A 13961-nucleotide genomic window follows, 5' to 3' on the forward strand; every position below is an offset into this window, starting at 1 on the left:
ACTAGAATTTTACAGGGTAGATTTTCTGTACAATTTTAAAGTGTATTTCTTTTGCCTTGTTGGAAATGCAATATTTCCCTGGTAAAAGGCAGGTTCTAGTCTATATCCTCAACCAAAGACCTCCAGTAACACTTTCCTCAAAAATAAATTTTCCTTTTTAATTGAAAAATTTGACACACAAAGCTATTGTTTCATTTCTTATCTAACAGACTAATACTTTCTAAAAGCAAACGAGAATGAATATTCACTGAGCTCCTTGAGTTAAATCTACAGTGAGTTTTGACAAGGTGAACTAAACCATGTGATACTGCCTTAACAACTTTTTTAAATTTGTTAGGAATCGGAAAACAGTGGTAGGTTATAAATTGCTCCTATGAAAGAATGTTTCCTGCATCATCAAACAAGCAAAGATTACAGTTAATATTATTTTGAAACCAACTTTGGAAAAATAACAATTTCTGATTGTAATATCCCAGTTATTCCATAAGAGAAATCGGTGGGGAGAAAAATTGTGAACGTAACCAAGCAAGCAGACATTGCTAGGAGGGAAGATAATTACATTTAAAAAGAAACAAGAGACTACCAATTTTGTCAAACAGTAGTTGGGAATAAAAAAAAAGTATATGCGTTGGATTGGTTAGGCATCTCTGCCAAATAATCATCCAAATAATTTTAAAAATGTATATGATTTCAGAAAAATCTTAGAAATTTACACCCCTCTCTGCTTTACTACTAGAAAGAACTTCCTTTTTCAACTTATGAGGTTTGTTCTTCCAGATAAATTTTAGGAAAACAGTATTCATTTCTTTGGCCATTTTGTTTTCAACAAATTAAGATAACGTTGGATATACAAAATGAGAAAGACCCTCTGCCTTGGACAAAAAAACTCTTCCATATAATGACAGGTCCCGTTGTAGCCAGGAATTAAGAATATTTTTAGTTTTGCTGATCCTAGACAAAAAAAAATTAAGTGCTGTCTCACTAAAAGATTTTTAGTAACATAAATAACGAAATATTTAATTGTGGATTTAACTGGGATATCTTCTATTTATTCTTAATTCAAATTATGAACAGGCATTATCTCACATTTGGAGATATTCAGCTTTAGACCAGAAACACTTGAGATGTCAGAAATTAAATTTAAAGCCTTTTATACGTTTGAGTCATCTTTTAGAAATAAAGTGGTGTCATCTGCCAAATGTGAAATCTTAATCTCCCTCCCAAAAGAAGAAATTCCCTTCAAATCTTGATTTTGCACAATGCTTAAGGATAGAAACTCTGTAACTAATAAAAATATAAAGGAAGAGATTGGGCAGCCCTACTACCACACAAAATATAAAATCTATTAGAAGTATTAAAATTAACGATCAATGAACTATTGATTCCTTTATAAAAACAAAGCCATAGTGTCAACAAAAGTATCCCCAAATCCAAAAAAACCTCAATGCTTTAAACAGAAACTGGTGCTCAATCGCATCAAAGGCTTTGTAAAAATCAAGAAAAAGAATGAGACCATTTGAATGAATAGAATCGGCAAAATCTTGCAAATCCAAAACTAATCTTATGTTATTAGAAACATGCTGGCCTTTTATAAACCCAGACTGAGTTTCAGAAATAATAGAATCAAGATTTGTTTTTAATCTGTTGGCAAAGTCTTTTTTTTTTTTTTTGTCACTCACTGTTGCAGTCATGATATGATACATTTCTCTTTCGTTTTCCACTTCACACCACATATCTGCTATCTCTCTCACATACAAAGACATTCAGTATTTAAAGTTGATCAAAACTTTTAATCCAAACATTTTAAATCAATTTTGTTTAATTTATATAATCCACTAAGACTAAGTGTTTAAAGCAGAAAATCCCAACATTCTAAAATGTATAACAAATAATCTGATGAGTGTTTTGAGCTGAAACTTTACAGACACATTCTGGAGACACAAAAGACTCATCTTAAATCTTGAAAATGGGTAAAATAGGTGCCCTTTAAGTAAAAAGTACCCATTACTACTTTATGTTTTAGTTTCACTAACTGGGTCATTATCACTATAAAGTGCCTTTGATGTCCCACAAGATTAAATCAGTCCTATATGGACATAATGCGAAATAACATTCTGATGTTTTGCAGTAATTAATAGAGTTCACATACATAACAAAATCTCTGGATGCCAAATGTAGAAAGAAGCTATAAATACATGTATAGTAAGAAGGCTAGTTTCAAAGAGTAATTAAAAATACAATTTTAAAGGATACAAAAGTTTGGATGATAGCATTTTTAGGAGAACTGGTAAAGTCAACGCAAAACACTTCATAATAAGAATACTCCCAAAGCAAATCACTTTCTTCAGACTGAATACAGAAAAGAGCATTTGGGGAAGTATTATTATTAGATTGAGCAAGTTTGTGATTTAGTGGAGAGCAGTTATTAGTAGAGACTTCACCAACTTTATTATAAGAGGAATTTATTTAAAACTCCTACCATTCTGTCACTTAAATATATTCCAAAAACTCACGCAAACAGGTAAAGAAATCCGAGATCTATTAGTAATTGAGGGAATGTCTTTGTTTGACATGTACTGAGAAGATTTGTGCAGTCAAATATAAAAGAATGTAAAAATACTTCGGGGCCAGGCTTGACTGAAGGTATTATACAGAGCCGGCCCAAGGCATAAGCGAACTAAGCGGCTGCTTAGGGCCCCGTGGCCACCAGGGGCCCCCAAGAGTGCTTGAAATTATTGTGTGACTGTTGTTTTAGTTTGTTGAGTTGTGGATTAGTGGTGGGACAAAATATATGCCCATTTATAGTGTTATTTCTGACTGCGATACATACTCGGGGGCCAAGATATTTACCTAAATTTACAAAAGATCTGATTTAATTAATGAGTTTTTAACACCGACTGCAGCAGATAACTGCTTTAGCGACAGTACACCCAGCCGCCACCAGGTGGCGCTTCCCATAATGGCGGATCATTAGACATTCACCAGCGTCATGTAAACCACTGAGATGAGCCATTGCAATGGGGAAAATCTCAGGCATACAGACACTTTCTTCTGTCCAAGCAAATAAAATCGATAATGTGTTTTAAATTTATAGTGTGTGAATTATCAAGGATTGACGATAATTTGTCATATTGTTTGCACCAAGGGGGCCCCAAATAAAATCCTGCTTAGGGCCCCCTAAAGGCTTGGGCCGGCCCTGATCACCTGCAACAGCAACACTCACAAGATCTTCAGACTCTCCTGAGCAGCGTTCATCACCTGCAACTGCAACACTCACAACATTTTCATACTCTCCTGAGCAGCGTTCATCACCTGCAACTGCAACACTCACATCATCTCCATCCTGTCCTGAGCAGCCTACATCATTTGCATTTGCAACATTCACGACATCTTCATACTCTCCTGAGCAGCGTTCATCACCTGCATCTGCAACATTCACGACATCTTCATACTCTCCTGAGCAGCGTTCATCACCTGCATCTGCAACATTCACAACATCTTCATACTGTCCTGAGCAATGTCATCACCTGCAACAGCAACACTCACGTCATCTTCTTCCTTACCTGACCAAGTGCCACTCGCATCATCTTCCTCCTGTCCTGATGAACCCTTATTTTCTCCTGTGCCTTGTGCTTCATTGACTCCTGTGAGTTCAACACAAACATCTGAGACGCACTTATTAGGAGAGGTTAGTACTTGAAATTAGTTTGTGCATAGATATTAGTATTAATGTTTTTGTTTTAAACCTCCTTAAAGCTGTGTTAATTGAAATAAAGGTAGTATTTATTCAGTCAGATGGTAGCCTGTAGATCTGTTTCTGTTGTACAACGGGCAGTCACAGGCCTATAATAAAAACAGAGTATGCTGAGTTGTTTGATGTAGTTGGATTGTATCAGTTAGACTGTATCGTGATTCTTTTTATACAACATTACTTTTACTATATTAATTGATTATTTGTTGTTGTTCTCTTCTAGATGCACTCATTAAGACCGACATAATAGACAGGTAACTGTTATTAAAAAGTGGTATTATTAAAAATCTGTTAGATTTTGACATCTGTGCATTGTATTACATATGTTCTAAAATATTTAATTAAGACTGCACTTATCATTTTTCTTATTCAGTATTCTGAAAGTGCCTTCAATGGTTCAGATCTTACAGATTACAGCGATGATGACTACATACCCTAAAAAAGCTCAGATGAGTCAAATGGTAGTGTCTCTGCAAACAAGTCTGAAAACAGTTCAGAACCAAATGATGAATATGGTAAACAAATGACATCAAAAAAGATGAAATGTCAAACTAAACAGAGACGCGTCTTCTGACAAAAGCACTTTTGTTCAATCAATGCCATTACCAAGACCAAAATGCAAATCATATAGCAAAAAACAGTACTGCCTTTATTGCATTAAGCCATTTTCAAAAATGCAAGACACCTGGAGTTTGTTCACCGCAATGAGGTGGAGGTTGCAAAGGCTATTGCATTTCCCAAAAAATCCAAGCAATAGCAGGTACAGTTAAACATACTTTGAAAAGGGGGAAACTTTGCACACAACACCAATGTGGCAAGACAAGGGCATGGGCAAATGATTGCGTGTTACCGACCAAAAAAGAACAAAAACATAAAAGACTTCATTCTTTGTGTTAATTGCCAGGGGCTGAATGGTAAACTCAGCCTTTGGAAACACATGAAAAGTTGTCCCCTGAAACCTGCTACGGATGAACCTCAAGGTAGAAAAAGAGTTCGATCTCTTTGCGCTTTTAAAACACCAGTTGGCGTTGAAGTAAGTGTAACCCACTCAAATTTTTGAGTATTAAATATTGTTGTATTTTGACATGTAATTAAAAGTTTCTTAATTTATTTTTTTCTATTTGTCAGAATATATGTATTTATGTTTTATTTTATTACCTTACCTAATGCACAACATTTGGGTATGTAAAATAAATTATAGATGTATAAATTTACATTTAAAAGTTAATTTCTAAAAACCGGAATTGAGGTCAAGGGTGACTGACGTCACTTGCACGCTAACTTGTGGTGAAGACAGGAGAGACATAAAAAAAAAAAAAAAAAAAAGACAGGAGAGACATTTTGGCTGTCTTCTAATTTAGTCCATCCTGCCAATTCTGCATAAAATTCATGTTTCAAATTGTTTTGCTGCATTAGGTAAGTTATATGCATTCTGATTTCCTGCATATTCATTTTATTTTTCGATTTGTTAAGTTATATTGTATGGATGATGCATACTGTTTATGGATCGCTGTAAATGTACAAGTTTACCGTGTTCAATGTGTTTTATTCTGTTTTATATGTATATATTTTGAACATATTGTGAAATGTTTTGTGAAAATGCTCTTAGTTGAAGTTAGCAATGTTATGTGAAGTTGTGAAGTTATGTAAAGAGTGTGACTGACGTCACTTGCATGCCCGCTTGTGGTGAAGACAGGAGTGACACGTTTTGGCTGTCTTCTAATTTAATCCATCCTGCCAATTCTGTATAAAATTCATGTCCCAAATTGTTTCGCTGCATTAGCTTACTGACACTGGACTGTTCCATCGTGCCGCGGCTGCATTGGACTCGTGCAGGCAAGGGGAGTGGCTCGTTGCATTCACTCCGGGAGGAATCCTTTAAATTTGGATGGACGCATGTCATCACTCAATCGTCGAGGATTTTCATAGGAACACATACACTGATTCACATTCATTGAACTACGTTTTACATTACATTCAGGACTTTGAAGTTTTCATATATATATATATACGTTTAGACAGTTGAAACTGTATTTCCTACTTCTTTATAGTTTTATTTTTTTATCTTTTTCAAAAAGGGCTAAATTGCTGTGAACATATTGTATTTTATTTATTTAATTTTGTTTGTTTTAAATACCTGAGTACGTTTTCATAAGGGCTGAAAAGCATTCAGATACAGAACATAAAATTGCAATACAGCAAACTCAAAAGTTTGTTCTTGTGTATGTGTATTTATTTTTATTTGAGCAGTTGGAGATTATAGTATGAGTAATATGTAAAATTTGGCCACACCATTCATAAATATATTGTGTCGTTAAGTTGAGATATCCCGAACCCGAGATTCAAGTAAATTGTGTTGTAATATCATATATAATTTGGAAAGCTCAGACCCAGTAGATAATTTTCCCACTTTTCAGTTAAATCAACTTCATAGGTGGGTTACATAAGCAAAGGTTTAAAGAGAGTGCTTTCCCTGATGAACTACAATGATGTTTCTGAGACCGTTCAAAGTGACTCATGCATCATGCAACTGGGAGAACACATGTACAACAGGATGGGATTGGATGTGACCAAGCATGATTACATAAGACAAAAAAATTTTGAGAAATTAGCAGACTTCTTCTTTAAGCAAGAAAGATTACCCCACTGAGAACAATGGCAGACTTCATTATACCAGCAAACTTTAAACACGTCATATCAGCTGTTAAAGTTGTTTCTGGCTTTGATGAAGAGACAACCTCCTACCGCATTCCTTCATTAGCTCTCAAACTTGGCCATTCTTTGAACAAGATCTGTAGCATTGTTGAGAGCAATTCAATGATATGTGATGACCATGAGCGTGCAGCGTATGCACAAGACTTCAGAAAAGTACACCAGGCTAGTTGGAATGAGTATATTTCAGCTACTGCTTTAACGACGCTAAAATAAGCCAAGTGAAATTAATAAACACAAAAACCTAATAAAGTTAATAATTCAACTGAGAATAAAACTCTAAATAAAATAATGATAAATAAAAATAAAACAAATTAAACAATAATTTTTATTTTTCAACATCTTTAAAACAACTCATCACATTAAACAACTCATCATGGAGCTTCACCTATTACTGACCTTTGACTTTATTTCTGTCATGTGAACAAAAGCTCTTTATGAAATTTCTGTTGTTCATTTGAAGTCACCATGATGGAGGACAGAGTCTGCTTTAGTTGGGTCTGCTATAGTTATTAGTGTTAATCACACTATTTTTACATATAGCATGGAAAGCCAAACGAAAACTAAAGAGTTGGTCTGAAGAGATTATCTATGATATCTAAGCCAACCTGTTCTGCTTGTTTTCTAATTCAGTATCATATTAGTTACGAGTGAGAAAAAAATAATATGAAACCAATTAAACTCCAACAATTAATGACTTTATAACAGGTTTAAAACATCATTTACAATGAGAATGTTTGGTCTATGGCAGAAATGAGAAACACACAGACATCAACAATTAGTCTTTGAATCTCAATAATGGTGACAAAAAAAAATCTATTAAAAAAACAACCCAGAACACAACAAAACACTCTACTGAAACATTACCTCCCAAAAACAACACAAAATACAGGAAAAGAAAGAGATTGTGAGAACAAAGCTGCATAATTTATTCATGCTGCAATGCATGCTGGGAGCTTTGTACTATGGTGGCACCCAGCATGCATTGCGGCATGAACTATGCAGCTTTTTTCTTTTTAGCAACCATGGTCGGGGCTGGACTGGGGCAAAACATCGGCCCTGGCATTTTGGGCCAGAGCGGCCCACTAAATTCAATCAAAATGCTATCTATCTATGCACGTCCAATATTTTTATCAACTCATATTCTATAAAACACAAAAGCCATATTTATTAAACAAATAAATAAATAAATACAAACTTTAATCTCAATTTAATTTCTGTATACTGTCCATAAAGATATTTGTTGAGTTCTAAAAAATACACTATTCATTCATTTATTTTTCTTTGCATAAGTCCCTTATTTATCAGGGGTTGCCGCAGTGGAATGAACTGCCAACTATTCCAGCATGTTTTATGCAGCAGATGCCTTTCCAGCCACAACCCAATATTGGAAATCACCCATACACACTCATTCACACACACTCATACACTACAGCCAATTTAGCTTCAATTCACTCAGCCTATATACAATAATAAACAACAAAAACTGCCTGCTAATGCATGGGTAAATCTTCATAGGGAACAGTACTTTATAACCTCATTCTCATCCTGCTTGCTGTTTCACTATCTAAACAATGAAAACATAATATAAGTCAAATTTGTTTCATTTTGATATTATGATTAACAGACACCAAACAGCCTCGTGAAGCTGCATATTTATATGAGCATCATCTTCACTCTGCATATTTATAACAAAACAGGGCTTAAATATAACTGCCTCCTTTCATTTCCATTGAAAAGAATGAACTTTACCCTGTCTCTTTTGCAGAATATCAGTTTTAATAACCAATAATGGCCATTATAACAGTATAACGTACATTAAATTTAAACGATAAAGGTAAGCAATCAGTCAATGTGCAGAATCAGTGTATGTGGTTACATAAATTAATATATTAGCTTATTTTTGCACTCAGCCAAAACAGTTAACTGAGAAAAAGTGATTCAAAAGACATAAGAGTTGTTAGATAGAGACAACAAGATGAATTCAATATCACGTTTAACAACTATAGTGAGATGAGATCCAGCAGATGAACTGTCTGACATGCACTAATACTCTCATCTGGGATTTTAGCTCACCCGCTGAACTACTGGCTGAAGGTCTTGTCTTGGCAGAGAGTGTGCATGTGTGTGGTCACGTGATTTGCGCTTTTAGCCTTGTACTAGAATGAACAGAGAACTTTTCAGAATCGTTAAATGAAACACCAGTGTATTTCCCGCGATTTCTCTGCGCCTCCCTTGCGTTTCTTCTCTCTGACTCTCGACTATTTTGACAAATAAACACAGACGAAATGTAGATTCAGACTTCTGCGCATCTGTTCACGCAGATCCACCATTAGCGCGTGCCTGTCTGCAAAATGTTTACTTGCTATAAGATTGAGTTTGTGCTTTTTTTCTCCCAAAGTGTCCAAAAAAAGGTCATTTTATCATAGTTTAACAGAGTCCCCAAAGTGTTGTTTCACATGAGTTTGTGTATAGCCAGAGCCCCAAAAGTGTTGTTTAACAAGAGTTTGTGTATAGCCAGAGTCCCAAAAGTGTTGTTTCACTGGAGTTTGTGTGTAGCTTGAGTCCCCAAAGTGTTGTTTAACAAGAGTTTGTGTATAGCCAGAGTCCCTAAAGTGTTATTTCACTGGAGTTTGTGTACAGCAAGAGGCCCCGTTTACACTAATGCGTTTTCGTTTTAAAACGCATAAGTTTTGCTACTGTTACGCCATCTGTCCACACTAAGTAAACGAGGTCCCACCGAGATTTGAACTCAGATTGCTGGACTCAGAGTCCAGAGTGCTAACCATTACACCATGGAACCTCAAGACTACTGAGAGCTGCTGGCCAGGCTGAAGAGAAAAAAAAGAAGGAAAAAAAAAACAGCCTTGCTAGAAAGTCAATGTCAATACAAGGCGGTGCCAATGTGCATTGATTTCTAAGCAACTCGTCATTTGGCATACAGGGCTCCTCACACGTTTACCAAAATGAATGATTTTATTTTATTTAACATTTTTTGGATTTATGAAGAAAACACTTGGTTATGGATGTGACATGTGAAACTGGCACTTGTGGGACTTTGATAAATTACATATAATTGTTTGAAAACAAAAACATGTTTGAAGATTTTTACAGTACTGTACCAAACAAGCCTAAGGAAACAACATAGACATTTTTTCACTATTTTGGTAAAACCTTTTTCATGGGAAGGTTGACATTTGCATGGAATTGCTTTTATATACAGTATGTCACACAATTGAGTACACCCTCACATTTCTGCAAACATTTATTTATATTTTTTGATAGGACATCACTGCAGAAATGAGTCTGACACAATGACTGAAAGTTCTACATGGCACCTCATGGTCATCAAATGTCATCAATCAACTCTCAGAACACCTGAAAAAACGAATTGTTGCTTTACATAAAGATGGCCTAGGCTATAAGAAGAGAGCCAACACTCTGAAACTGTGCTGTGGCACAGTGGCCAACAACATCCAGCGCTTTAAGATGACAGGTTGTTCTCAGAACAGGCCTTGCCATGGTCAGCCACAGGATTTCTTTGATGCAGTATTTACTAAAACATATCACATGAAACTTGACTTACCTGATCCCTGCTGCAGTCATTCAATATTTCCAAAAAGCAAAGAAACATAAATTAGTCAACTATAATGCATACTACTAATTAAAAGAGACATTTCAACATTTGTTGAATTGATAAAATCTTACACAATGTTAGTTAAATCCAAACAGCTATTCTAGCAACCAAATATATTGTTATCTTTCACTACAAGTCATCATCTAGTTAAATCAATGCTTATCTAACACGATATGTGTATAGTAAATATTATGGGCACAATCAATAAAAAATATCATTACAAATTATTTTGTCATCAAATAATTCCTCAGTCTAAAATAACAAACCAATACAGATATATATGTAGTAAATAGGCCTACGTACTTTATTACAATTACACAGTAACAGTAAACAATATTCTAACGCGATTAACACGATAACACGCATATAATCACAGACTCTACTCCCATACTTAATCATCATAATCATCACTTGATGCTATAGTGAAAATATAAACATATAAATTACCTCTGTTCGTTTGCATAACGAATAAATCACCAAACGTAATAAACTGTTCCACAAACAATCATCACCATTCATCTATGTGCAAGTTCAACAAGGCCCTCCGAACACTTAAATGCTTAGTGATCATTTTAACGGTGCACAGAATGGCGCGGTTACGCTCACTTTGGACACGTTTTCTTCATGTCAATGTTCATGAAGCCTAATTTACGTTCGCAAAACATTTTTTGAAGCCCATAAAATACAACCGCCAGAGCAATGATGTTTATGCAATACTTTTTTTCTTATCATCATATATATATAGTTTGCACAGACCTTTTCAGGAATGCAAGATGAAACACCTATTTCATTCTGAAGGGCTGTTTTAAAATTACAACGCATCAGTGTAAACGGGGCCTTAAATTATACAGAAACTACCACATACTTTTAAACTTTTTTTTTTTTTTTTACCTACCCCTGGTACTCTCTGACATCTCGCTGTATGTCTCTCAAAGTCAAGCCATCTTCTCGTGCAAATTCCAGTCGCCAGAGAACAGACACCTTTGTCCCAGACTTGACCAACAAATCATTGGTGTTGTTGTGTTGTTTTGAGGGGGAATGCTCCACAAAAGACAACTTGACTGGTGAGCTGCAGAAAACGCAACATCTTCAGTTATTGTTATTGCTGAAAATGCACTGTGTACCCTCTTTCCTCGATAAGAACTAGCACTTTAATATAGAACGACAAATGACCATGTGACAATCTTGGCAACATTTAAAAAGACCAAAAAAAAAAAAACATTGTTCATTGCCTTTCCTTTTTCCCCATGAAGCTCCAAACATAATTATAACAGATGGATTAATGGTTACAAATATTCAACTTTTCTATGCCACAAGATTTTTTTTTTTTTTTTTTTTTTTTTTACAAAACTATAAATGTTCCTTTTAAAATTATGACATTTAATCACTTTTAAACCCATTGAACAACACTTTTTCAATTACAACTATATTGTAACACTTTTTTACTGCACTTCAAATGTTGTTTACACACAGAGAGACACAATGCATCTTTTCTATTCTTACAGACTTGCATGTACCACTAAAACAATAAAAATTAAAATGATCATGCAATTTTTTACTGAATGCAAAAATTACAAAAAAAAACAAAACAATTGTACATAAATCCACAAAAAACAAACCTGAAAACAATTGCCCTAAAAAACAAAAAACTACACATTGTCAACTGTTACTTATCCCCTTGGCACAAACTTATTTGACTTAAGCAAAAAAAAAAAAAAAAAAAAAACATTTACCAGATAGTAACCATTCACTTTTTTTCTCCAACTACAAAAGTAAATGGCTATATGGTTCTAACATTTTAAATATTATTTTCTCTTTATCAGAAAAAAAAATTATAATAAAGATTTAGAACCACTTAAGAGTAATTAAACAATAATTAATAAATAAATAAAAACTTTACTACAATTTTCTGTTTTGCTGAATGATCCTTTAAAAGCTACTCACCGGTCTCTTGCAGCACACTGAAAACTGTTGTGCTTTTGCACGTCAAACTCAACAACTCTGCTGTTGTGGTTGGCCTCCTGCAGCAAGGCCGTAAAATAACACACATTGCTCGATTTTCTTTGTAGCACTTCAGACACGTCATGTACGCAACCCTCTACTTCCAAACACTTTCTTTTTGACTCAGCCATTACTCTGTAGAACATACGAACACACATCATATCTTGCCCATATCCCTCCATTGCCAGCACGTTATTCTTATAGGTCGCCATTTACAAAGGCTTCTTCAGCTAAACTACAACATGCACCATTGCAAATAATTCTGTACTATATAACTACACGCCATTTTACACTGTACCCCGCTCCTATACAACGGCTGGATAAACTAGCGATTTAGAATTTCACTTAGCTACACATATCTCGCAAAACAGGAAGGAACAGCAAGGAATACGGCAAAATCTATTAATTACAAGTTCACAACAATGTCTCAAATATTGTTTTTTTAAATATACATTACACAACATTTTGCCACCACCGGGACAAGACTTATAGTATAAAAACATACCGCACTAAGGTCTCCTAATGTTGCCGATGTTGTACTTTCTTCTTCTCCTCAAGTCCAACGACGATCGAAACTCCAAAGCCAACCGCAACTTCAAACACTTATACCAGGATCGTTCAAAGCCATCATCGCGCCTTCCTATTGGCTCACCACATATACGCGTCGACGTCCGCGTCTGCGCTGTGCACATCTTTTTCTTTAGGTTTTAACGGCAGCTGGCATCCTGTTTGTTGTGTTACTACCCCCTTTTGTACTATTTTTCTTTTACTCTATATTCTTTTTTCCAATCCAGTTTCCCTTAGAAAATTAATATATTCATATTATATATATATATATATATATATATATATATATATATATATATATAATAAACAACCACTTTTATAGTTAAATGGCATTAATTTATATTTTAAACCTACAGGGTAATTCACATATTTTACAATCTAAAGCATAATATAAGAACTTTAAAAAAAAAAAAAAAAAACACAGGGTGTTTTTATCTCTGTCAGTGTTCTTTTAATGTTTAATCCTTTCTGTGCAAATCATATAGTCAATGCCACATGCACTGTAATGTGTTTTATATTGACAGTTCATTTTGACATAAAAATAGCTAAATGTTTGTGACATTTAAAGAGTTGTATTTTTTGCTGGAGGAAGCTTTATATATGAGGCAAGGAGCCCGAGGAGCAATCAGGTAAGTAGAAACATAGAGGACTAAAGCCCACGTAAAATAGGCCAAGGCCATAGCTACTATTATTTTTCTTTTTGCACTTCACAGCACAAAAGGTAAAAATAGCCTACTTCAAGAACCAACACATATAATAACATGTACACATTGACACAAAATACATCTTTTATTTGATGTAGTTACTATCAAAAACCTAAATTATACCAAACAATCGTCTTTTGCATAGGGCTGTCAAATGATTAAAATTTTTAATCAGATTAATCAGAATTTTCAGTGGATTAATCAGGATTATTCACTATTTGCCACTACACCTGAATCGTAACCATTTTTTTTTCTGAAATGCATACCAAAAGATAAAAAATAGGACACAGATACATTATTTTCATATTATGTCTGTTTATTAATACAGCCAAATAATTGTGGTTTAAATCAAGCTGAAACATACTACACACCATAATATTAGTTTTTGCTATGTCCCACCGCTTCCTCTGGCATTCCTCTTAACCAGGATGTTTAATTTACAGTATTCAATTGAACAGTAAGCAATAAATGTAGTCAAATCATAACAGTGGCCTACCACATTTTTATTACGCACAATTTGAGTCATCTGCTGGAAAAAAATAACAGTTATGTGTTTGTGTGGTAAAAAAAATATTTTTAATAAACTTTT

The 13961-nt window shown here is 34.5% G+C and overlaps 2 protein-coding genes and 1 non-coding gene across 3 annotated transcripts in view; 2 read left to right on the forward strand and 1 right to left on the reverse strand.

Annotated features, from left to right (window-relative positions):
- LOC137491238 (uncharacterized) overlaps positions 1-13961 on the forward strand; it is a 1025816-nt gene that overhangs the window by 401926 nt on the left and 609929 nt on the right. The gene's annotated exons all lie outside the window — the stretch shown is intronic.
- The window catches only part of LOC101886704 (uncharacterized), an 847011-nt gene that overhangs the window by 401926 nt on the left and 431124 nt on the right, over positions 1-13961 (forward strand). The gene's annotated exons all lie outside the window — the stretch shown is intronic.
- On the reverse strand, positions 9195-9266 carry trnaq-cug (transfer RNA glutamine (anticodon CUG)). Its single transcript has one exon. It is a non-coding gene; the product is annotated as a tRNA-Gln (tRNA).

Source organism: Danio rerio, chromosome 4 (assembly GCF_049306965.1).
Source record: "Danio rerio strain Tuebingen ecotype United States chromosome 4, GRCz12tu, whole genome shotgun sequence".
Taxonomy (NCBI): domain Eukaryota; kingdom Metazoa; phylum Chordata; class Actinopteri; order Cypriniformes; family Danionidae; genus Danio; species Danio rerio.